This window comes from Canis lupus, chromosome 8 (genome assembly GCF_011100685.1).
Source record: "Canis lupus familiaris isolate Mischka breed German Shepherd chromosome 8, alternate assembly UU_Cfam_GSD_1.0, whole genome shotgun sequence".
NCBI classification, from domain to species: Eukaryota; Metazoa; Chordata; class Mammalia; order Carnivora; family Canidae; genus Canis; species Canis lupus.
Window position 1 is genome coordinate 57,543,404 of NC_049229.1, and position 23,604 is coordinate 57,567,007.

Sequence of the window (23,604 nt, forward strand, 5' to 3'; positions counted from 1 at the left end):
ACACAGGGATGATATGATCAGAGCTGTAACGATAGATAATTATGGTGGCAGAAGTAAGATGGATTGAAGGGAGAAGTTTGAATAAAGAAACTGGTCAAGTTATTAGAGCACTTTTCAAAATGTGTTCCTGGACTTGTTAAAAACTGTCATTAAATAAAAGTTTTCTGTGGTCAAATAAGTTTGGGAAATTCTTGGTTAAACTAAATCAGACAGGTTTCTCCAATACAGTCCTCCTTGGACTCTTTCCTTAACTTTTATACATTGTTACTCTTCACAAGGGGTTATAGTATGTAACATTTTCCAAGTGTATTTGCCTCAGGAATATTTTTCATGGCATATACAATAGGAATCCTGTTCCAAAGAACACTTCTTAAGAAATGTAAGTTAATATTCAGAAAAAAAAATTGTTGAGACTGGGTTAACATAAGAGCTATTGAGCTAGTGGAACTGACTTTCAGACTCGCAGTTTAAGACATTGGGCAGACAGTGATATCCTAAGGAAGAGTTTTAGGCAAGAAGATATTCTTGCACACAAATCATGATAGACCTGGAGCTGGGAGTAAGAAATTCTAAGAAAGGGCTAGAAGAGAGATGATGCACTGGATTAAACCAATGTGCTGATTACTAACCAATTATTGTAGCTATCTGATGTGCCAGTTGAGAAGGATCCTCAGGCTTTGTAGGGAATCAGTGAGGTACTGCATGAGTACAGTGAAGCCTTCCATGGGACCAAGGAACATACTATGTAGTACTTATGTCATAGGTTGGCCATACGTGGACCAGAAAGTAGCTAGTTCAATGTGGCTTAAGAAATGGTTTTAAATATTCTTAGTTCATGACAATTTTCTTCAAAGGGAACCTTTTCTAGAAATGTAAGATGAACAGATAAAAGCAATACTGAATAAGGTCTAATTTGGAGAACTTCCAAATTAATTCAGTTTTACCAACAGACAATCAAAGGGAGGACTTTTCAGTTCACAAGTACCCATTAAGGGAAAAGGTTGGAGTTTACAGCTGAGGGACCCAATCGATGCTGGGGAGTAGTACATTGGCAGCAGTAATGGAAAGTGAGAGAAGCCTATGAGAAAGATATCTCTGTGACAGACAGAGTCCTACCATCTCTTCCTGGCAACTACCCTTGCTTGATTTTAGAGGTTTTGAGATTTATTTAGTGACCAGAGAATGATTTCTTTGCAGTCCCAGTTGTTAACCTCATGGTTTTGTCCTGTAAACTCACAGCAGAGTGCAGAGCAAGGAAACATATTTTAAGACAATATTCTATCTTGGAATCAACAGAGAAGTACTGCAAGAATAATTTGTCACTTTGACAAGCTACAGATAGCCAATGAAATTACTAGATACCTCTTTATAACATATTAGATCTGGAACAAAAGCAAACCAATACTCTGTAGTTAGACGATAATTGATGGGTTTTCTCTGATACATACATACCAGTCCTGTCAACTAAAGCAACTTCGTGTCCTCTCTCTCCTCCAGTTTCAATCAAATAAACCCTGAAGGATCACAGCTAGGAGAACTTCCTATTCAGTTTTGCATCCCCAATACCTAATGGAGAAGTGTGGCACATTTGTGCTAAGTTCCCAGGTATTATTTGCTGACCAAAAGGTATGCTTTCTGAGTATCTCTCTAGATCATGTGCATGTTACTTGGGAGAGACTTGAACAAAAGGAGGCTAAAAAATTCTAGTCTTCATTTTGGAGGCCTTGTAAATACCTCTGAGGGCATAAGATGTATGTACGAGTAGATGCAAAGTTGGAGCCATATGTGGATTCTGCTTTCTGCCAGTTTTTCAGCAATGAGACTTCCCTTAGATTGTTGGTAAAATCGAATTAATTTGGAAGTTCTCAAATCTTTCCTGAATATTAGTAGAGAACAAATGGGAACTATATTAGAAAATAAAACTGGAAGTCCCCCCCCAAGAAGATAAGAGATGCTAGCTTCCCTTAGCACCTGCCAGCCTTACCCTGTTCAACTGGTTAATTAGCTCTAGAAGCTATCATGGCTAGTTATGTCCATGAGGAGGAAGACCGATAGGGAGAATAGTGGAGTTTTCTAGACCTTATTCAGTGTTGCTTTTATCTGTTCATTTTACATTTCTAGAAGAGGTTCCCTTTGAAGAAAATTGTCATGAACTAAGAATGTGTTTCCACCAATACACTGGTCCACTTAGCAAACTTGACAGGGATGGAGTAATCCTGCTACATTAAAAATCGCAACGTACAGGATTAGAAACGTCTTCATAAGCATATTTCAACCAGTGAATCTCTGAACATTCCCCAATGACTTGGGTAGTTACTTCCTGACACAAGACTTTAAAGTGTTCTATCTTTTTTTAAGCTTTGTGTTTTGAATTATCTAAAATATATTCCATGCACTGTGGCTATGAAATGTTGACGAGTTACAATCTGGATCACCTTCTCTGGATTTGTTTCAGCAAAAGTAATAAGTTTTTACAACTAATTGTAAATATCACCTTTCAGTGGTTTTAATGAACCTAATAAAGAGATATGGTAATTTGCCTGCTCTCTGCAGGCACTTAGCTGTGAGAAAATTAAATTAGGATTAAGCCATATTAACCCTCATTACTTAGTCAGAGTAATGGATATATTAACATACCTTAAGACAATAAAACATTGTTATATATGAATCTTCAGAATTTTTCAAAAGAAACATATATTTTCATATATATGTGTATATGTGTCATATATATATATATATATATATATATATATATATGATTTTTTTAAACTGTTTTAGGTGTGGTAGAATGGAAATTTTCCTTACACTTTGAATACAGTGAAACACTTTCAGGGGTACTTATAGTAAACACCTGGATAGTCTCTGCCTCATACCAACAGTATACTTGAATTGAAAGCTAGCACAATTTTTTTTCTTTTCTTTATTTTTTATTTGTTTAAAGATTTTATTTATTTATTCATGAGAGACACAGACGGAGGGAGAAGCAGGCTCTCTGTGGGGAGCTGATATGGGACTCCATCCCAGGACCCAGGGATCATGCCCTGAGCCAAAGGCAGACACTCAACCACTGAGCTACCCATGTGCCCTTTTTCTGTTCTTTTTATTTTTAACCTATACCCTCTTTTATTAAAATGAACCACTTCCTTAAAGACAAATGCACAAGGATTTGTTGTTGGATGTGTTCTTGTTTCCACAGTGTAACCTAACCAAGAGGATTTTTCAAAGTTAATGAGAGTTTTTAAAATAGTAAACCTTAGGATCTGCTTTTGGAAGTAAAGAATCCATGCATTTTAGTTTACCTTCTGGACAATGGATTTTTTTTCCCTCTGGAAACGTATACCACTATATATATAGAAAGTATATATATATATATATATATATATATATATATATATATATATATATATAACTCTAAATAAACAGCCTTCAATTGTATTCTTCCAAGTTCTTTTTATTAAGTCAGTTAAACGAAACCTTATCCTCATACATCTGGACATACTCAGGGCTTGTCATGTTGGGATTAAGAATTTGGGATGGCATCAACCTTGCTGTCATTGGTTTTTGACATTTGTATCCATGCCCTCCTTTAAAATGGGACATTTAGACAGTTCTGGGAGGGGTTCTTGAGATCTAAAGCACATTGACGTGACTCAATGTACATGAAAAGGAAATGTTTCATTGTTTGGTGGTGGTTTCCATGCCAAAAGTTTCCAGACGCTGAAGACACTGACACCATGTTTTCAGAGAATGGGGATTGGCCAAGTGGCAAGAAGGAGGAGCGTGGGCAGGATATCTGGATTTTAGATGCTAAAACCAATGAAAAGTTGAAGTTCCAAGTTATATTTGCCAAGCATTTAAAAGCTACATCTTCTCCCATTGATGGCCTAACTGTGATAGCCCAAGAGAAGCATGCCAAAAAGGAGGGGTGAAGGGATTTCCTTTACTCATAGTATATAATATCTCCCAAATGTCTTGCAGAAACCAATAATTAGGAGTTGCCAAAATACTTTAACATCAAATTATGGTGCGACCTCACTGACTTCATGTTCATCTGCAGAATAGGAAGGATGGGAGTAAATATGGACATGGAGAAAGTAAGAAAAAAAATAGCATGAGAAGCCTAGATCTTTAACATGAAGCAGTGACACTATACGGGAAATTGGTAAAATTCCCATCTTGAATAAAGATAAATTATGGATGAAACCACTCCCAAAAGGAAAGAAACGGAATACAAAATATAACCAATGTAACTTTTTGAGGAGAAAAGGCAGATTCTTCACTAGTCTTATCTCTTAAGAATGAGATATTGCACCATCTGCTCCCCAAACAGTTATTCCATTTCACTCTGGATTTCTTCTTGGTCTCCTCCCTATATTTCTCCTGCATTTTCAGATTGGCTCTCTTCCTGTGAGTCACATCCTTTCTTTAAATGTTTCCATATTTACCTTCTCTCTCTGCAGCTTATGTGTGACTCTTTGTTAAGTATTTCAAAATATTACATGTTACTGCATCGTAATACATTGCCTGTATCTAGCACCTTTTATTCTTAGAACTCAGTGGTGTTCAAACAAATAGTGTCTCCCTAATTACTATGTTTTGAAAAGTGATTATTCATTTTAGAGGTATAAAGCCATGTCATGATTTGTAAAAAAGAGAGAATGACTAGCTCACACAGATTCTACAGTGCTTCACCTAACTTGTGTTGGAACAGCCACTGAAAGATCTGCTCCAGGTTATAATCACTCTTCTTACTGTGTCATTGCCTTCTTCAACACTGTTCTACATGATACATGAACACGTACACCTTTAACTTGGGGTCATCCATTGTAATTACCTCTCTCATACTGACTGAGCCAGAAACTTGACATTTTCCTCTTTCTCCCTTCTAGTCAGTGACCAAACCCTTGCAATTTTACCTCATCATCAGCTTTGTAGTTTTGAAAACTGGCCTGGGGGTCAACTCCTGCCAGCTGTCTTGTTTTCTAAATGGAGTTTTATTGGAACACATCCACACTCATTTGTTTGTAGATTGTCTATGGCAGAGATAAGTAGCAAAAGCATTAATTGGTTCTTATCACTCCCCTATTTTAAAAACCTTCAGAGATTCCTTTCTTTGAGGATAAAGCTCAACTTCCTAACTACAACTTTCAAGTGCTATTACTATCTATGTCTCTTCTCTTTAGCCCTTCCTCAACAATAAATATTCCATCCAAAAGGAGCTTGAAGTTTCTGTAATATTCCATACCCAACCAGAAAGGACTCCTGATTCCAAAAGACCTGAGTTAGTTGCCTCTTCTGTTTCGTAATAAAATGCTATATTTCTCCTAATCTAGCACTTGCTACAATCTTACTGTAGTTTCATTTACTTATCTGAATACTCTGCAATAATCTACTTCTTGCTGACACATTTACTAGCATAAGTTACAGTGTCTGGCATATATAGTATATCATGGAGTGTCAGAAATATTTAATTATGCAAAAAATAAAGCATGGATGCCATGCACATACTAAGGGAAAAAGAAACTTACCATGTGAAATTTGTAAAAGTACAAAGAGAACAACCAAATTTAGAGAGAGGTAGACAAGGCCCAAGAGTAGTAGAAAGAATATGGGTTTGTTGGGAAATTAGCTGAATTTGAGTTGGAAATATGGTATAACTATGAGAAAGCACGAGGCAATAACCAGACATATTTACTGGATTTTGATATGCAAGCACCAGGAAACAGTTTCATAGCTGTAGTTCACACTGCTTAGTCCATTGTTACAAGCATGTCGACATTATCACATCCATATGACCGTGTTATTAATGATTCTAACTTACTCTCTGCAATTATTTAGATATGCATTTTGATTAATTATTATTATTCTTAGTAATTGCTCAATTTGAATCACACTTATTTTGAAATATGAATAAAATACTAGTATGAGAAAAGTAAACTTTTAGAAGATAAAAAGAGAAACAATAGGATCAACTTTGAATCTGAGGAAAAGTATTGCTATAGGTATAGGAAATACATGCTTCATTATCCATAAACATTGTATTAATTGTCACCCATCATCATATGTTCTATGACTTGAGTTGTTTATGTATAGATGGTTAGGGATTGTCTCTTATCCAGCCACATGTTCTTTTTCTGTGTATAAATGTCATCCTGCTGCGAGACTCATAAAGTTTTCCATTCTGTCTATACAGAAGGAAGATAGCTTGTTTTCATATAAACTCCAACATTTGCTTCATTAGATCACTGTCTAACCATCAAAGCCAGGGCTTTTCCTGAGGTGTAAATGAATGGAAGGGGTCAAAAGGAAGAAAAGTGGCCAAAAAAGTAATGTTTTTATTGTTCACTGTACCTAGAACCTCCCAAAAAGCTTTGAAACTGGGAATTAATATTATCTTCAACTAAATTGTAAAATTAGTAATATTAAAATATACTTTGTTTCTGCACAAATTTCACCCAACAGCTATTTAAATGGTTTTGTTTGCATTAATTCTGTTGTGATCTTCCCTGTTACAGCTAAAAAGAACTACATTCCAACAGATAGATATACTTTAATACATTTCCATGAAGGAAACTATTAATAAATAAATAATAAAATATTTATAAATGAGAGGATTTTACAGACCTTGGAAGCTAAATGTAACCAAAATATCTAGAGGAACCTTGAGCAGATTAGTCCTTGTGGATACCAAACATACTCTGATCTATATCCCAAAGGTGGCCTGACTTCTTAGCTGTCTCAAGTGGCCCGTTCATACATAAAAAGACTTTGCCAACAGGACGTACAAATCTGTAAGCAATAACACTAGTCTTCTCATCTGCCTAAATTATCCATAGGAAGTATTGTTAGTATTCTTTTTCTAACTATAAATTTATAGCATTAGTTTCCAAAGGCAAAAAAAAAAAAAAAAAAAAAAGGAATATTATGGGATTCACATAAATGATTTGACTTATCCTGAGAAAGGAAATCCCCCCTACTGTTCTTAATGGTTATGTGACTGGGACAAGCCATGTTTGTACTGTTTGAATACATATCCCCTTACTCCTCCCTGGTGGGATTCAGAGTCACCCACTAAGCAGGGTTAACTAATGACTGAAATGAAATCCAGTCAGTTAAGAAAATCTCAAAGGCTTCCTGGAGTTAGGTTGGAAAGATGTCACTAATAGAAGGGCTGTACTTTATGTTTTTGCAATGTTTACAGAACCTCTAACACAATGGAACGTGATTAATGAGGCTCTCCAAACTCTAGCGCAAGCATGGAACTTTGTACTTGTCATATCTAAAGATCAGCCTTTATCACCCTCATCACAGAAGCAATGTAAACCAGAACCTGATCATTTCCTAGAGGAGTTACCCGGGTTTTTATCCTCAAGTAAGCTAAGGGGTTAAAGAGGAGACATTCACATTTTTTAAATAAGAATGACACTTTTGCTTAGGGAAATGTTTTTCTCATAGATAAAGAGATATTTCTACATTTACCATTTTATTCTATGCTTACAAAACGATGCAAAGCAAGTTTGCCAGAAATTATTATCACCTCTGAGAAGAGACATCTGGGGCCTAAGAAAATTGAGTGGCTTTCCTATATCTTCAGCTAGTTGGGAACATATTTGATAGCAGAACTCTGTCTGTTTCTATTCCAAATAGACTTCAACGTGCTCTTATACTTAAACACATCCTATAAGGCATTGATGAAGAAATTGGCCAATTAGCAAATTTTCTTAATATCTTCAGACTTAGTCTCTACTCTTTTCCTAAAGCCTGAGAGCAATGTTAAAAATGAAAAAAAATGTGATTTTTCTATGATAAAAAGATTTTTCATCGTGTCAGTTCAAGACATAGATCTCAAAACCTTCAAAATTGTGTTTTTCTGACCATTCGAAGCTCACACCTCATTAAATGTGCTCCCCTCATCTCTCTTCCATCTGGGATGCTGCTGTGAATGCATGATGGACAGCTCACAAGTCCAGTAGACCCAGCCCCACTTCCAACCTCCTTTATTCTATCACCAATTTCTGGAGGCCTGAAAAACAAGAACTTCCTGGATGTAGAAAGGTTATTAAAGAGCACATAAACTCGATTTCACCATGTCTAGTGGGCAAGCTCCTGTAGAAGAAAAATGAATGCTGAATACGAACCAGGGTCCATTTTCAACTGAGAACAACTCTGTCAGTTGTCCTGAAGCTCTTCATGTAAGGATTATAAATCTGTACTTTGGATCCTTTTATACTGTTGAAGGTAGATGTAGATTATTCTTCCTAGACATTTTCATCAGCAGTACCCAGAAAAGCATGATACAGTTCATCCCTCGGTAATAGACATGACATGGCCTTATTCTATTTTCTCCTTTTTTCTGGTCGGCTTTAGCTAATTTTTTTTTCAGATAATCCTCCTAGTAAAATGACATGTTTGTCTATTCTAGGCATTACAGTGGAAACCATGGAGAAACACCTTTGGTGGTTTTGCTTTATTTATTTTCTGGTTGCTCATAGCTCTGGAGCTGTCATCGTTTGAGAAAAGAAAGACTCTTGATCTGAGCTCCTTGATGGACAAGATGTTGTCTTTATTTTTTTTCCTTTGGCAACTGATACTGTGTCTGACTTTCTTCTTAACCCATCTGTCTTAACGCTTTCTTGTTTTGCCAGAAAAAAAGAAAAATGTGACATCATCACAAAATGATAATTATATTGCCCTAACTGGACAGAAAGAAAGAAGATTCCTGATTGATGAGTATCTAAAGGAATGAAACTGTTCAAAGGATATATTAAAATAATTGATCATTTTATTATCACAAATAGATTTTTATTAGTAAAACATTATGTTTCCTTGAGCCATAGTAAACAAATGTACCATGTGTTGTAAAAATAGAAGAATCTTTTTTGGCAGAGGAGTCTGGTGATCAGAGAACTTAATACAAAAGCAGACAATTTGTTTTCCCTCATTGATTCATGGACATTTTTTAGATATTACTTTCTTTTTTCTTAGAAAATGGAGTGGAAAGGATAGGTCCCCTGTATTCTGTTTATTTTACTTTTGAATTTTTACAGATCGCTTGGGTGGATTTAATCAGATTGCAAATGATCTGCTCTTTTGAAGGAGTAGATAATATGAAGAATGTTTAGACTCATATATTAGTTATTATTTCTACTACTCTCTATATTCTTTATTTATTAGTCTTAAGATACTTCAAGTCTATTTATTGATAATGAAGAGGATCTAGCAAGAATATTACCAATATTAAATATTCATAGATGCTAATAATCCTCTTAGCTTCTAAAAATAATTTTATTTAGATACATTTTGCATATCATATAATTCACTCCTTTTGAGTGTAAAATTTAATTCTTATTTTTGGTAAATTTGCCATGTTATGCATATATCACCATGAATCAGTTTTAAAACATTTTAATCACTGCATTATGATCTCTTATGCACATCTCTGATCTTTCTTCTCCTGGCAGCTACTGATTTGCTGTCTTCAAAAACTTTGCTTTTCCTTAAGATTCTATAAATTAAGTCATGCAATATGTGATCTCTCGAGCTTGGCTTTTTTTTTTATGGAGCAAAATCATTTTGAGGTTCACCCATGCTTTACCATGAATCCCTGTTTTGTTCAAATAGTAGTCCATTGCATGAATACACCACAGTTTATCTACACATTCAGCAGCTGATAGACACTTAGGCTGTTTCCAAATGAAAAATACTGCTAAGAGCATTCATGTAGAAGTGTTTGTGTGGACGTATGTTCCCATTTTCTTGGGTAGATATACCTGAGAGTGTAATTTCTGGGTTATAGGGTAAATTTATGTTTAACTTTTTAAGAAATCTTCATACCAAAGTGGCTGAACTATTTTTTGATGCCAGCATTAATGTATGTGGATTCCAATTTCTCTGCTTTTTTACCAAGACTGGTATTTTCTTCGGTCTTTTTTATTATACCCATTCTAGCAGGAGTGAACTGGTTTCACTGTGGTTTTGTTTCCCTAATGATGTTGAGGCTTCCTTAGCTTTCACAGGCTTACTTCTGTAATTTTTAAGTCTGGCTGCTTAGGATAGAGATGGGAAAAACACGATCTTTTGAGGAAACTGTCTTAATTTATAGAGATTTAGAAGTAAATATAATTAACTTTGGTTTTATCCATAATGATAAGAAAAAAATATTTCCTGCTAATGAGGGAATAAAATGGACAGCCAGTTAGTGGCTAACTTCTGGACAGGTTTCTGGAAATTTGGCATATACTACTAGCTGGTTCACTGCTTTTGTGACCTGGACATGTGGGTGACCTGGACATGTGGGTGGAGGATAGGAAGCTCTCAGATACAGTTATCCATTTGGGAATGGTCTAAGGGACAAACCACTCTACAAATAGAGGTATTCTGAAGGTTAAGTTCTTGTCTTTCTACTAACTCTGATCTGTAACCCATATTCTTGTATCTGTTACACTTAATAATCTAACATGATTCCATTTATAAAGCATTAAAGTAAAAGGAAGAGGAAACTATACTATGTAAACTCCAAACTGCAGCAGAATCCCTAGAAATAAAAATAAATACATAACCCAAGAACAGAATGATTCCGATATTTTCATGGTTTTATATTATGTTTGAGATTCATTAGCTACCTCTTCAAAACATCAAGGAAAGTGGGAAAGCCTTTGAAAATCAAGCTTTTGATGCCTTCTTCAGAGAAAGGAATGTCATGGCCTTTGTCAACCTAGAAACCAGACTGTGATCAACAACGGCCTTTCAGTGTTTAGGAAGAAGAATTTAATGTACGCCCTTTCACTATTGATAAAGAGTAGAAATCAAATGCAAATAAGCTCACTTAACTCATAGCATATGACTTTGTAATGTGTCAACAAAGTATGGTACTAATAGAAACTTTTGAAGGTAAGACAAAGACAGAGGAAGAGACATTACCTATGAGAAGCTACCTCTCTAGAATTTTTACTATTAAGTTTTAAAGACAACTTAATTTTTTAAAAATGTTTCAAGTGGAGAGAGGGAAAACATGAAATCCAGGTTGTTCTAACCGAGTAAGCAAATGAGATGACTAGATCCAGAAAATTCAAGCATGAAAATAATCTAACAATAAAATTAAATTAAATTAAAAAAACACAATAAAAGAATCACTTGGAAAACTTTAGTTGCTTCTAGTAGCTAAGTGGAGGAACTATAGAACAAAATTGGCCACTAGGAATTTATACGAGATTTTCAATGATACAGTGAGAAGAGATCTAAGAATTCCCTATGTTGGGGACATTTATTGTTTAGCTAGTTCAAAACTTGGTTGAAGGGTTGACACCTGAAACTTTGCAAGAACGAAGCAACTCTGTATCTTTGAGGCTCTGAAACTCTGTGTACAGCAAGTTACCAGAAAAGCCAGGAATGGCAACACAAATAAAACCCATGTCTTAAGATTATACAGAGTAAAATAGATCTCACATGAAATTATGTTCTCTAAACCACAGTAAGTAGATAAATAATAACGGTTTGTAAATAACCCATTTCACTTACTGTTTATATATTTACCCTGGCAGTAGTTTTGCTTCTCTTTTTTGGATAAAAGAGAAACTGAGGCCTTGGGCTGTTAAGAGATTTCTCTGATAAAGTGTAGAGTCTTGAAGTACCACCATCCAAGGCCAATTTCAGGCCCTTTGCAACTACACATAGCTAAACTGATGTAGTATTTGTTCTTATGAAAGAGAGTTTTCAGGCTTGAAAACTCTCTCTGACCTTTTAAAGAATGCAATTTTATTTCTCTAATATATCAATAGATAGTAGGAATTGCATATGTACACACACACACACACATATATACATAAATGTTTGTGCATATGTACGTATGTAATATAGTGGGAAATTATATATATTTATTATATGTATTAGATATATATTCTAATTCGGAATATTTTATACTCAATTAAGTATGTTTTTTCAAATTAAATGGCACTTCCTTCTTCATCAGAACTATAGTCAGGCTCAGAAACATGTACTACAATTGTAGCACCCAGATTCCAAAGATCTACTCTCTGGGTAGATCTTTCATCTCTTCTTAAAGTGGCTTACATCTTTACATCAACCATATACCCTTTTTGAAAAGGGCATTTCCCTCACTTACTCTTCCCCAGTGCTGTTGGAGAATGTTCACTTCGAGTTTTTGCCAGCTTCCCTTTGGAACAGAGAGCAAGTGCTTGACAAATGGCAGGTTTATGTATGAGGAAATCTCCATGGTTTAACGTGCTTTTGTTTCCTGTCAGTGTGTACCTTCTGTTTTTGTTCACGCATAATCGTCTTGTAACCAGTATGGAGAGGCAAAGAAACCAAGGCTTAAGGGAAATGGATATGCAAGCAATTACTTCTAACTTATTTTCCAATTCTTGGCCCAAAGAGATTTCCCTGAGACAGAGGTCTCAGGTTGGTTCCTGGGGTTGCTGTATGCAGAAGGCTGGAAGTAAAAATAATGTCACAATTCCCCTATAAAAATCAGTACATTATCAAGAAAGCCTCCTCATCACTTGGGAGAGACTTTCCCTCTGTAGAGAATCTGTTTTAGGATACTAACGTGCTTTGCATGTATCCAAGGTGTTTAATTTACCTAATGAGTGTAAATTATTTAACAGTGTTTCTCTACTACACTGAGAGTTTTGATAGAATAGGGACTAAGTTTATTTATCAAGGTTCTGCTACATATTTTGTGTTTTCTACAAATGTTTGTTGGATAAACTGTATCTTATGTTTCAAAACCAGAAGAGGATGTATTTCAATGTCACAGAGTCACATAAATCACACCACACTCACAGAAAAAAAAAAGCATAAGGAATATTTTACACTCATGAGAGAAATGAATAGCCATCTATGCACAGTGTGTTAACCGCGGATTTTCTTACAGTGGCTCTCATCTTAGAAGAAAGGTTGGGTTTCTAGTTGCTACAGAAGCTTATTAATGAAGTCAACATGCAGGCTTCAAATATTTACCTAAAAGAAAGACAAGACCAACTAAATTATTTGAGACCCTTAGACTAATCCAGAAACAAACTAGTAGATCACTATTTTACCTTGGAAGGTGAATGAAATGAACTCCGAACTATTAGAAAACGATGAAAAGGAGGAAAGGATCAGAAGTCATGGATGTCATCTTTTTGTAGGAAAGTTGGAATTCTAAACCAATCAGATGTGACAAGGAGAACTAGAAAGGTAGGAGACATTTCAGAAAAGAGTCAACAGGATTTGGAGACTGGGTTTGGGGACTGTAAGCATGGAGTAGTCAAGATGGGTTCATAATACACAGCCAAGAAGAGATAGTTGAACAATTTTCTAAGGTTTTAGAATACAGCAGGAATTTCCTGGGAGATTATTCCTGGGTGAGTTCAATATTTGGGCTGTTAATGTGTTGCACTAAGGGCTTATTCTGTGCATTTAAAAATCTAAATTCATGAGGGTCAGCAGGACTCAGTGACTCACTTCCAAAGAACAGAGTATGGAAAAGGACAGATAACTTTATAGTGGAGAAATCTTGCACACAATTCCTTAGAGAGTGATGATGTTTTCATCAGTGACATAATGCCAATATCATGCACCACCTGCCACGATGAGATGTGAACAGCACTCCACTTCCCTGGTATTTTTTCCCCAAGCCCGGAACTAGAGTCAAATCAGACAAACCCAAACGGAAAGACAAAATACATGACCATTATTCTTCAAAACTCCCAGGGTCATTAAAAACAAGGAAAGATTGAGGAATCATCACAGAGCACAGGAGATATGATGACTAAAGGCAATGTGGTATCCTAGATGGGATCCTGAATCAGAAGAGGGATACTAGTGGAAAAACTGATGATATACCAATAAAGCCTGGAGTTTGGCTAATAGCCACGTAGCAATGTTGGTTTCTTTGTTTTGATAAATGTTCCAAGGCAATGTAAGATGATAGCATTAGGGGAAACTGTTCAGGTTGATGTAACTTTCCAATGTTTTGAAGGCTGGGACCGTGTGATGCAATGATAATATCGTTAGCAATAACTGAATAACAACTGAAATTTCTAAAGCACTTTCCCATGCACTGACTCATGATGTGACAATATTATGAGGCTGGTAGAACAGGTATTTTTATGCCCATTTTATTAACGAGTAAACAGTGGCTCAGAGCCAAACTTACCCAAGATCAAAATTTTCAGGGCCTTGGGCTTAAGCCATGATCTTACAAACCCAAATCCTGTGTTATCTTTACTTCCAAACAGTATTAGAAACACAGGCCAACGTACATGCCATGTATAGATGGGGGGAGTGTAAAAAACATGGAGAGGAGGCCCTAAAAGATTTGAGATGGCAGCCAAGTTTCAGCTGACATGAAAACTCTATAGAAGAATGAAGTCCAAAGAATAACAAAGGAACTAACTTCCTGTTTTTTTTTTAACTTTCTGGTATTTATTTATATATGTATACATGTATGTATGTATGTATTTATTTATTTATTTATTTATTATTATTTATTTTTATATTTATTTATTTTTATATTTATTTATTTATGTGAGAGAGAGCATGCACAAGTGGGGCAGGGGCTGAGGGAGAGAGAGTACCTCAAGCAGACTCTGCACTGAGCATGTAACCCCACAGGGGACCGTTTCTCAGGACCCTGAGATGATGGCCTGAGTGGAAATTAAGAGTCAGACACACAACTTGACAGAGCCATCCAGATGCCTCATGACGTTCCGTTTTTTGAAGGTCACAGATTTGCTTTTCATTTCTCTACTCTTCTACCCTTTTGTCTTAGCGATGGTGTCTTAATAAAAATAAAATCACAGTTTTGTGAATCTGCCAAATTCTTACACTCTGGAGCCCCTGTACCACATTTACTCCTCTTTTGCTTCCTGGGGCTATGCCATCACACATTTCTAAAGCTGACTTACCCATCATGTGGTTACAAAAATTGTTATAGTTATTCTGTTCATACGATTGATGTGCTATTGTTCTCTACTTAATTTTCCTTGTCCTGATTACAGTCATCCCATCAAGAGCCTTGGGTAGGGAGCACAGCCACACGACAGTGTGTCCTTCTAATTTATAGACAGCAATAATCTAAAACACAAATTGTGTACATCCGCAGCCACCTCATCTCACTTTCTCAATCTCACTCACTTTCTGGTAGCATAAATCAGAAAGCAAAACCCATGCAGAGTTCCATTTTCTATTAAACCAAAACGTATTCTTTCAGATGAAATCATGATAATGGCATCTCAGATCAAGATTTCAAAGAAAGAACCTCCTGTGGGTACTCAGGGACACTTACACACATGAAGATGACTATTTAAGAGCAGGTAGAAGAGTATTTGTCCTAAAATGTGGTCTTCAGTGTTTATTCTGCAGCTTGACAAGCTCTCCCTATGCTTTGCTGCCACCTTGGCAAACTAAAAGGATTTACAACGAAATTCTGCACCAGGCCGGCTGGAAACTGTTCCTACTGCCTCTGTGGGCCGGCCTGGCTCAGTGGAGGCGTTGGAAATGGCTATTACAGATTCCCATTGGCTTGTGCATGCTGCAGAGAGAACTTAGAACATCTATCCCGTGGAGAAACACATTTTTTTTCTTTTAAAAATAACTCAGTTTTCGCAAGATCCACGTGTTACCCTCTAAACGATTTTTAAAGACTTTCTTTTTTCTTTCTTTCTTTCTTTCTTTCTTTCTTTCTTTCTTTCTTTCTTTCTTTCGTCCAGAGGGAGATGGAGAAAAAGAGAATCTGTTGAAGATTGTCTGAGTTTGCACTGTGGGCGAAGTTCTGGCTCATTTGGGTGTGACGGTGACAGCAGAGGCGTCTGGCTGTCAGTTTCTCTGGTCTAAGCTTCCATTCCACGTCTACGGAGATGACTCGCCTCCAACTCCAGTTAACTTCTTGGGAGTCCTGAGCACTTCGACAAAGCTGTTTACAAAATGCAAAGCATCTGGGGAGCCAAGGCTGAGTGAGCCTTGAGCATTCACTTTCTTGCTCATTAAAATTTTTTTTTTTTAAAAATCACTCATTCATCATTCATTCATTCATTCATTCATTCTGTTTTCAAAGATGCTGGGGAATACTGTCGATCAAAATCTAGGCACTTAAAGCTGACCTGCTCTTTTCAGTCTTGGGATTCAGATCTATTTTCTGCATCATCATTCTTGTCTGTGTTTCCCCCTGTTTATTCCATTCTAAGTCGCTTTCTCTCTCTCTCTCTCTCTCCCATCTCCCCATTCACAGCTCAAACTCGCTCATAACCCGCCCCCTCCCTATCTTCCGGGCGCGTCTCGGTCTTATCTGAGTCTGTGGTCAATTGCCACTGCCCACACCGGGTGAGTGGGTGGGAGACAGCTTTCCCTGCGGTTTCGTCTAAATTTTGCACGGGTGGACTGGTCCCCTCCACCATCCGTCTGGCACACGCAAAAGAACGGTTATAAGCTAGATTTAGAAATGAGCCGAGAGTTCCACATCTTCAAAGCACCGCTAGGAAAGGAAATAATACCGGGGTGGGGAGGGGGGGGTAGGGGAAAGGGAGGGACGGGAGAGAGGAAGAAATAAAGGAATAAGACCCAACTTTGCTGGCAACTTCAATAAATCTGGTAACTGGAGGCAAAAAATAGATTTCGAGGGCTGGGTCTGGTCCGGATGAAACGCTAGCGAGGGCTCCTTCCCATGCCGGAGTCTGGCGCTGGAAGCCTGCCCCTGGCGTCTCGCCACGCGAGTGCCCCCAGACAGCAACACGCCCGCTGGAAACGCACGTGAACAAAGCGCTCGCCCTGGGAGCCGCCGCTCGCGGTTTCCGAGCCGCTTCCCGCTTCGCCGGGGAGTGCAGGGCGCGCACAGGGTTAAATTAGTTCCCTCCCCGGTAGGAGGGAGACAAGGGGGAGGGGGCAGGCAGCTCCCTGTCTGCGGCTGGGTACCTTGTAGTTAGTTGTACGTTCGAAACCTGTCGCTGTCACTTGGCGAGCTGGGCATCTCCCGTTGTGGCCGCGGGAGAAGGAGCGCTCAGAGCCCATCGGGGCCCCCGTCTCCGCGCCAAGGCGCTGCGCCGCCTCCGCCCGGGGTGTCTGAGCAGCTGCGCCCGCCGCCGTGTCCACCCAGACCCGGGATCAGGTTGGCGGTTCTCAACGATGGGCAGGAGGGACCTTGGCGGTGACCCCTAAAACAATACCATGCCCCGGGAGCCCCGCTGCTGCCGCGCCAGCTTCTTCCCTTTCCACCTCCCCGACCCGGTCGGATTCGGATGAACGCACTGCGAGGAGACACGGCGGCCTCCAGGTAAAGGGACGGGGGTGCCAGGGGGCGTTTCCAGTAACCGCCGGGGCTGCTGCTACGCGGTTGGGGTCAGATAGACAATTTTTTTTTTTTTTTTGAATCAGCTTAAGGTGGTCATCGGGACGAGATGGTTTTGGCTTTTTCTTTTCTCCAGAAAGAGCATAGGCTGCTTAACTCTCCGCTGGACTTCAGGGAGGGCTGTCTGCAAGTAGAATTCACCTCTTCCTTCTAAAGAGTTTTGTAACTGAGCTCTGGGTCAAAACGCGCTGTTGCCAGTCTGCTTGGGGGGGGGGGGGGGGGGGATGGATCCCAAACTGGGGTTTCTAGAGCTTGCTGGAATTCAGCCTCTCACTTCCCCAGAATGAACACCGTAACTTCTAGGAGTGACACCCCCCTGTCCCCCACCCCCGCGCTCACTCCATCTGCCGATAATGTCACCGATACTATCAAGCGGTTGCACCTAAAGCCACCAGCCCGCCTCCTGCCCGCAATCCGGGATCGATTCCTGGCTAAGGAGATGCGGGAGGATGCCCTTGCGTTTTCCTTCGAGTTGGGGAGAGGGCTACTTTTTCCAAAACCAAGTCTTTCTCCAGCCCTAGCCGGTCCTCAGGGGCCCTGCCCTGAGCCCCGGCCCGCGCGCCCTCCCCGCGCGCCCGCGGGGGCGATGGAGGCGCAGGCGGCTCGCGGGGCTGGAGTCGGGCTGCGGCCGCGGAGCCGCGTGCGCCCGCCGCGGAGAGGGGGCGGAAAGCGCCTGCCCCCACCCCCCCAGCCCACCCGCGCCCCAGAGCCGGGGGCCTGGTGGCGGCGAGGAGGGCGGGAGCAGAGCTGCCATCCCGTCCCCGCGCGGGCCCGGAGTCGCCTGGAAAGATCCCTCCGCCGCGCTGACCAGTCCCGGGCGCGTCTCCGCGCCTTCAGCACCAGCGCGCTCACTTCTCATTTCTAATCGGGCCGGAGATCAAGGTTGCCGGTCGGGGTCGGGGTGTTAACCGGGGATAACTAAGTATGGGGGAAGAGGGTGACTGGGGCCGCCTGGACTCTCCCTGGATGCCCTGGAAACTCTTGGATCGCGTGGGGCTCCGGCCAGCAGCAGCAGCTGCTGGGGGAGGTGGAGGCCACCGTGGCTGTCGTCGCCGGCGCCTCGCTCCTGGAACCTCCCAGCAAGATGGCACTCCACGTCTGTCCTGGTCCAATTAACTTCTCCCGCCGCGCGCCCCCTCCTCCTCCTCTGGAGATCTGTTAGTCACGCACGGAGTTTGGGGACGGGAGAGGCTCTGTAGATGTAAATCAAAGCATTTTCCTGGCCACTTTGCCTAATGCACCGGGACCAGCGACCCGCGGGCACGAACCCAGGTCGTGTGTGTGTGTGTGTGCGCGCGCGTGTGAGAGCGTGTGCCAGCGTGCGTCCCGGCCGTGCGTCTGGGTGGATCCGTGCGTGGCTTGTGCTTGGGAGGCATGTGGGGCGTTTCTCCAAGTCGTTTTTAACACGACTAAGGCGCTCAAATACGCGAGGGTGGTAGACACAACAGGGATGCGAAGGAAATAAAAACAATTGGGAAAGTGGTGCCAAGTGACTCAGGCTTTGCACCGAGGGCGGGGAAATCCTCCAGAGCCCCGTGCTGGGCACCGCCCCTGCCCAACTCTTGGATGGCGACAACGCCGCGTGTCCCCGGAGAGTTGGCCCCGGGCTGGTGCGAGGCTCGCCGTTTGCTTCTCGCGTGGCCTCCCCGACGGCGCGCCTGGGCGCAGCCTGGAGCTTGGCGCGAGCTCGCTCTCCCTCTTCTGTTCACACGCAGCCTCTCCGCAGACTTGTTAAAACATGACAGCAACTTACTGGAGGCAGGAGGCGCGGCAACGAAACGAGAGGAGAAAACCAGAACCTTTTAAAATATGTTTTCCAAGAAAGAGACGTGCACCTGGTTTTCTGACATTGCTCTTTAACCTTTGCAAAGAGATTGCGAAGTGGAAACGTTGCCTGTATACAAATCAGCCTCCTTTGGCTGTCAAGTCTGTTTCCTGAATCTTTGAGGCTGAATTTAGTTGTCCGTTGTAATCTTGGGGGGGGGGGGGGGGGTTTGACCAACGTTTTTCTTTTTCTTTTTTTTTTTTTCCAGCAGCCAGAGTGAAGGGAGAAAATAGGTGTTCAAAATAATCACGTTAAACTTCGGATTCTTTTTCCAATTAAAGTTATTTCATAAGGTCCGGGATCAGGGACTTAACGGGTGATAGGGTGTGTGGGGAGGTGTTGGGGGGGGGGGGGCGCAGATCACCAGGGTTGCCTCCATTTAAAATAACGCCATCTTAGGTTGGGAGACTTGCTGTATTTTGACTCTCTAAATTCACGTTTCGATCATTTCTCGGGGGTCTAAGTGATAGATGCTGCGGCTTGGAAGTACAGCCGCGGCGGGCAGGGGGAACCGACTTTCAGCGCTCGGCGGCGGCGCGGGCCCTAAGAGTGGGGGGTGGGTGGGGGGTGGCGCAGGCTGGAGAGGCGGGGGGTGCGCGGTCGGGGTGGCCTCCGCGGCGCCGGCCCAGGCGCTCTGCAACTCCGCTCGGGGAGGAGAGGGTTAAAAACCAGAGTCTGACTTTGCCTCTTGGAAAGCTTAGGGTTGCAGCCGCGCCTCCCAAGCATTCTTTAAACCAGAAATGTGGGAGGGACTCGGCGAGGGAGGGAGGGAGGGAAGGAGGGGGACGGAGAAAGAGGGCTCGAGTTGGGGAGCGCGCCAGAGCGCGAGGGACGGAGCGCGAGGAGGAGCGCGGGAGCCGCGCCGGCGATCCCGCGAATTCATTACTGTAAACATCTCCCGGGGGTGTCAGCGGGGGTGGGGGCGGGGGTGGGGGTGGGGGCCGCGGCGTCTACATTAGCCCGGCTGCGTCCGACCCCGGCGGCAGTGAGGTGGGAGCAGCCCCGGGACCCACGCCGGGCGGGCGCAGCCCTCGGAGCGAGCCCCGCGCCCGCCCCCGCGCACCCCGCGCAGCCCCGCTCCGGGCTCCCCGCTCCGGGCTCCGGGCTCCCGGCTCCCCGCAGCGCCTCCAGGCGCCCCAGGCGCGCCCGCCGGGCTCTCCGGCCGCCCCTCGAGGTCCTCCGCCCCTGGGGAGCCCCGGCGCTGCGGCTTCTCTCTCTCCGCCGCCTTCCCCGCTCGCTCCGCTGCTCCCGGGACTCGTGGCTCGGCGGAGGCGGAGGCGGAGGGGGGAGGCGGGGGAGGCAGGGGAGGCCGGCGGGCGGGGGCCGCGGGGCCGGAGCCGAGAGAGTGGCATGCCCGAGCCCTGGAGGCGGAGGTGGCGGAGGACGGGGGGGGACGATGCCGCGGCTCCGTAGCCGAGACAGGCGAGAGCGAGCTGGGCGAGCGGGGCGCAGGGGCTCCGGCCGCCCTGAGGCTCCGGCCTCCGCACCCCCGCGCCTCGACGCTGCGGGCGAGCAGCCCGGGCTCCGGCAGCCGCCACCGTCGCCGCCGCCGCCACCCGGAGGACCCGGCAAAAGTTTGGATCTGGGGGAGGACGCGGCGCTGAGCCGGATGACCAGCGGGGCCCGGAGGAGACCTGGAGAATCTCCGCAGGTAACGCGCGCCCCCAACCCTCCGCCCCTTCCAAGCCCGGCGGCGGAGCTCCCGCGCCTCGGCGGCGCCTTCCAGCCGCTCGCCGAATCCGAGCGAAAGTGGGGGGGAGGCGAAGTTGGAGATCCCGGGGATGGGCACCTGGCGCGCAGAGCTCTCCGGGCAGGTCAGGGGGACGTGGGGCGTCTCTGCTCTCGGCGGGCAGCTGGGCAGGGAGGTGGGGCTCCGCTAGGGATGGAGGAGAACCCTCGGCCCCAGCTGGGGCCTCCTCCTGTAGCGCGCTGGAAATGGAGAATGTGGATTCAGGGGCTTTAGTATTCCTCGGTGTGTGTGTTTGGGGAGGGGGGGGTGATGCATGGATTTCTCTCACTCCCACCCTCACCTCCTCACCTTCACCCCCCCCCCCAGCCTTATTTTGCATCTTTTAAAAATGAGAGGAACTCACTCCCACTCGCCCACCTCGTTTAGGTGGTGCAGGAAAGCAAATCTGAATGTGTGTGTGTGTGTGTGTGTGTAAGAGAGAGAGAGAGAATTTCAAGTAAAGGGAAAATTTTACCTTTCCTCCCTTTGACATCCTAAGCCTTCCCTTTCTCCCTCCTTCCTTTCACCTTCTGGCGTCATAAAATAAAAACTTTAGAAGTCACATTTTTTTTTTTTTTATTGCAGGATGAGATGAAATGCATTAGCCATGGGCTACGTGGATTTACAGCGATTGTGTGTGTGTGTGTGTGTGTGTGTGTGTGTGTGTGTTAGGGGGTGGTTGGAGGTGTTGCGGAGAGAGGCCAGGTGTTCCTTGATGTTCCACCCGTGGTGTGTGTGGGGCAGTGAGCGGTCGCGTGCGTGCACTTGAGGCCAGGAGCAGCGGAGAGAGAACATGGTCACGTTTCCTAACAGCAGCCTGACTTAGGCTAACTAAGAAAATAGCTCCTGCTTTTCCCTCAGAGAGCTACAGAGAGATTCCAGCCCTAAGTCTCCACCGTCCCCTGTCCCCCAGCCCAGTTTCAGAGCAGCTCAGTGTTTGCTGCTGCTGTCATCATTATTATCATTATTTATTCACCTGGAAGCTCATCTTGACTTCTCTTGTAAATGGAAAGCCTTCTCCAAGAGCTTTTGATTAATTTCGGTGGAGGGAATCTCTTGTAAAGCTTGCAGTAAGCTAATCAAGTGCAAGGCACAAATCCGTGTAAATGCTCGCGCAGGAGTGCAAGGTGCTGATTAGATTTCTTCACATGCTGCATTTGCTATGCAAAGCCCTATCTAAATGGGAGCTATTGCTTCCCACTCAGCTGGGAGGCTCTTAAATCACACAGGGTTTCAGGGTGCTTTGGGGCATGTCCCCTTTCGCACAGGCTTATTGCTAAATTTATTATGTCTAACTTCCCCCAGCCAAAAGCTGATATGTAGGCTAGCTTCCATATAGGAACCCCTATTGTCTGTGGATTTAAGCGATATGACCTTCCTAAGTCTCCAATGAAAGGATCCCCCAAACATTTTGAGGGAATAGAATGCAGGTTGGCATTCGTCCAGGGATGTATTTGGTTGTTGCAGTATGAATGTAAAATTTTAGGTCAGTGTCTAAAGTGTTAGAACGGGACTTTTTTTTTTTTAATCACTAAACCATATGCACCAGATATATAAGATCGACAGGCCACCATGATAGAAGAAAAGTTGTTTATTTCCCTGTGATGTTATTGCTCCCACAAATACAACTTTTCTTTCTCCCCTGCTCAAAACCCCCAAACAGAATAGGGTTAAACCATTTAAGACTCTGTGATAATCGCTGGTGTCGGTGTAGCGCCATACTGTCATGTTGAGTTGCAAATATCTGAGTGGAGGAGGTTGGAAGATGAAATTTCGAGCATTATTCCATGTCTCTGCCAGTAGGTACACGAAACTGTAGAAAGAATTGGGCTAGCTGTGTAGCAGAACCTATTACAAACCTAGCATGGAAAGAATGCTTTTTTTTTTTTTTTTTTAAAGCCCATGTCTTAACACTTCAGTAGTTTCACTGCAGTTTTAGAAATTCCAGGGGATGCTTTTAACAGAAGAAAGTGGATTCCCAAATGACACCATGCTGGGCTGCCTTGAGGTCCCCTAGGCAGTCATGATTTTTCCCCAATATGCTAGGTTTCAGATGATGTGATCTTATCCGAGTTTGACTTTGACCGGCTGGATCTAATTTGAACCTCCTCTGATGCCCGTTACATTTATATTCTGGCCTGCTGGAGAGTTTGATTTAGGATTTAGACATATCTCCCTGAAGCAACCTTATATCTTCCCAGTTTGAAGCTGTGGTTTCAAGAAAGGCTCAAGTATGTATGTCCAGAAGCCTTATTCTGTAGAGACTCAGTGCGAATATCTGATCTAGTTTGACTCCTCAGTCTCGTACCCTAAAAGGAAGAATTGCTGCTTCTGTGATCAGCAGTTTTTGAAGGAAAAATAAATAAATAATTAAATAAATAGACAAACAGCAAAGGGCAGGGGGGGGGGGGGGGGGCTCTTGGTTTTTCTCAGTGTTCAGAAGATTTAAAAAAAAGGTCAAGGTGACAATTTTATTTCTATTCAGGTCAGACTTTTCTGAATAATCATCTTTAGGTATTTTCACTTTAATTTCAGGTTCATTTTTCACTAGATCACTTTAATAACTTTGTGGTTTCTGCCACTGTGATTCAAATTCAGTCCATTAGTGACCTCTATCTGTGAGAAGTGGATACTCATTGTTTTTCTTTCTTCTCATCAGTTTGCAGGTTATGTGGTGGGGTGGGGGACCCCAACAGCTCTGTAGTT

General features: G+C 42.8%; 1 protein-coding gene and 1 long non-coding RNA gene across 6 annotated transcripts in view; both read left to right on the forward strand.

The window, feature by feature from the left end:
• The window catches only part of LOC106559187, a 79,721-nt gene extending 63,715 nt beyond the window's left edge, over positions 1–16,006 (forward strand). Inside the window, exon 5 of the long non-coding RNA XR_005362930.1 lies at positions 15,714–16,006. This is a non-coding gene — a long non-coding RNA (uncharacterized LOC106559187). The remainder of the gene's footprint in view (positions 1–15,713) is intronic.
• A 602-nt stretch (positions 16,007–16,608) lies between these two features.
• Positions 16,609–23,604, forward strand: part of FLRT2 (fibronectin leucine rich transmembrane protein 2) — a 100,304-nt gene continuing 93,308 nt past the window's right edge. For 2 of the 5 annotated variants that reach the window (XR_005363642.1, XM_038545488.1), the window contains exon 1: positions 20,647–20,820. The gene's annotated coding sequence lies outside the window, so the exon portion shown is untranslated. Of the gene's footprint in view, positions 17,270–20,006; positions 20,057–20,646; positions 20,821–23,604 lie in introns of those variants that run through there. The other 3 variants (XR_005363643.1, XM_038545487.1, XM_038545489.1) reach the window with 3 other exon arrangements.